The sequence below is a fragment of the Opisthorchis viverrini genome (assembly GCF_000715545.1).
Source record: "Opisthorchis viverrini unplaced genomic scaffold opera_v5_240, whole genome shotgun sequence".
NCBI lineage: Eukaryota > Metazoa > Platyhelminthes > Trematoda > Opisthorchiida > Opisthorchiidae > Opisthorchis > Opisthorchis viverrini.
The window spans coordinates 58,433-61,051 of NW_008751894.1; positions in this window are offsets into that span (position 1 = coordinate 58,433).

Here is a 2,619-nt window from a genome sequence, read left to right on the forward strand (position 1 = left end):
TCAGACCTCTAACCATTGACCAACCTGGTATGAGAGACTCTGTGAGTGTCACGCGGACACCCCCCAGTATAGCTCAATGGGTCTCCGAGGTACACAAACCGACATACCACGGTAAGCTCCAGTCTCTCCGTGACGGGCAGTCTCTTCGTGACGCATGGCCTACAATTTATACCCATCTTGTGGCACGCAAACCACGCTGTTCACGAGACTGGTCAGCATCAAAACCAGATTAGTGGTGCTTATCTTGCAAACTCAACCGGAAAAATCATCATCTAGTGGACCTGATCAAACTATCGGCCAAATGGCGGCCTACTCGTCAGAAACCGATCACTACACTGTCTGGTTTAAACAAACCATGGATTACGCCGAAGGCACACCCGCCGAGCGAAATACGCCGCCGTCCAGACCCATCAAAGACGAAAAGATGCAGCGCCTGCTGCGCTCGACGGGTCATGGAAGGTTCTATGCAAAGGTAACTGCGGCCTACCTATGGACGCCGAGCACTATTTGGAAACAGGTGCTCTCAGTTCAAAAACACGTGGCTAGTCGGCCAAACCTCATAGCACTACCACCCGACTGGAGCTTGATCGAGCCAGTTACAGGCGAGGAAGTCGGCCCTACAATTCGTTTAATCGGCAAATCGTTCCCATGCCTGGACAAGCTCAAGCCCAAGATGCTCCGTCGGTTCAATGCTAACGCGCTGGCAGGGTATTCCAACCTACTGTTAGTATGTAGGGGTTGTCCCAAATATGTGTGTCGTGCCCGTATCACGCTAGTTCCGAAAGTCCCAAATCCGACTTCACTGGACCAACAGAGACCGATCCCTGTGCCAACAATTCTTGTACGTTGCTTCCATAAGGTGCTTGCTGATCACTGGAGTCGTAGATTGCAACTGCCCTCACTTCAGTTTGCATTTTTGCATGGAGACGGCTGTTTTGAAGCCACATCTCTTTTGCATGCCCTGTTTCGTCACCTTCCAGCGACTGTTTCNATTCGTTTAATCGGCAAATCGTTCGCCTGGCTGGACAAGCTCAAGCCCAAGATGCTCCGTCGGTTCAATGCTAACGCGCTGGCAGGGTATTCCAACCTACTGTTAGTATGTAGGGGTTGTCCCAAATATGTGTGTCGTGCCCGTATCACGCTAGTTCCGAAAGTCCCAAATCCGACTTCACTGGACCAACAGAGACCGATCCCTGTGCCAACAATTCTTGTACGTTGCTTCCATAAGGTGCTTGCTGATCACTGGAGTCGTAGATTGCAACTGCCCTCACTTCAGTTTGCATTTTTGCATGGAGACGGCTGTTTTGAAGCCACATCTCTTTTGCATGCCCTGTTTCGTCACCTTCCAGCGACTGTTTCTAACATCAGCTTGGCGTTTGTTGAAATCTCGAAACTATTTGATTCGGTTTTGCGTGACGAAATCGTCAGATCGGCCGAGGCGTTTGGAGCATCATTACCTCCAGTTCGATACATCGCACAGTTCGGTGAGAATGCTGTAGCAGTTTTCCCTAGTTCCGAGGTTCACCGCCACAGAGGTGTGAGGCAAGTGGATCCACCCTCCACATTATTATTCAATATGGCTATGGATGAGTCTCTTGGATTGTCGATGCCGCAACTGGGATGCCAGTACCATGATACTTTGGTAGATGGTTTCGCCTTTGCTGACGACTGGGTCGTGTGTGCAGAAAGTCAGTCACGCCTTAAAGAGAAGCCTGAAGCTGCTACCTTCGAGTCGGGAAGAGATGGCATGGAAATGATTGCCCGAAGTCGAAATTGATGGTTATATAGGGGCTGGATACATCGGGCAACAGCAGTCCCATTCGAGCCGTTGGCTTCGCCGAGGAACTCATGGCTCCTCTGTGTCCGACTGACACCACAACCAATTTGGCATTCCCTTTAATTCCATGCGGAAAGGTCGCTTCTACCACGGAGATCACCTGCACAAACTGCTCGAAGAAATGCCGCGTACCCCATTGAAACCCCATCAAATACTGGAGATCACGAAGAACCAGCTGGTACCGAGGCTGAAATATTCACTTGTGCTCGGCCAGTTTCACCGAAACACGCTCAAATGATTGGATTCCTATGTCAGGCAATCTATTCGTGGCTGGCTACCTCTCCGGAAGGCACCCCGATCAGCTACATCCACGCCGGTAAACAACATGCGGGACTTGGTATCCCAAGTCTGAGTGCAACAATCCCGATACAGCGGAGAACGCGTATGGTTGCGCTCCTTTCAACTCAGTACTACGCAACCTCTCAATGATTCCGCATTTGGCAAAAGTGTTCTGGATCTCAGCTTCCGATCCGCGTCCATGGTGCATGTGTTAACACCAAGGAAGAGCCGATGGCTGCTTGGGGCGATATTTTGCAAAACAGCGTTGACGGGTAGGGATTTACCAGAGTTGGTCGCTTCGCCTCTCTCGAATCGTTGGAATGCATTTCCAGAACGAGTTTCCTCGGATATTTCTCCGCGGTATCCAGCTCCAATGCAACCTACAAATAACGAGAGTTAGAAGTGCTCGGCGCTGTCATGGTGGCCAGATGATCTCATGTCGTGGAAACTGTGGCAAACCGGAGAGTTTGGTGCATATTTTGCAATCGTGCTGGATCACGCAG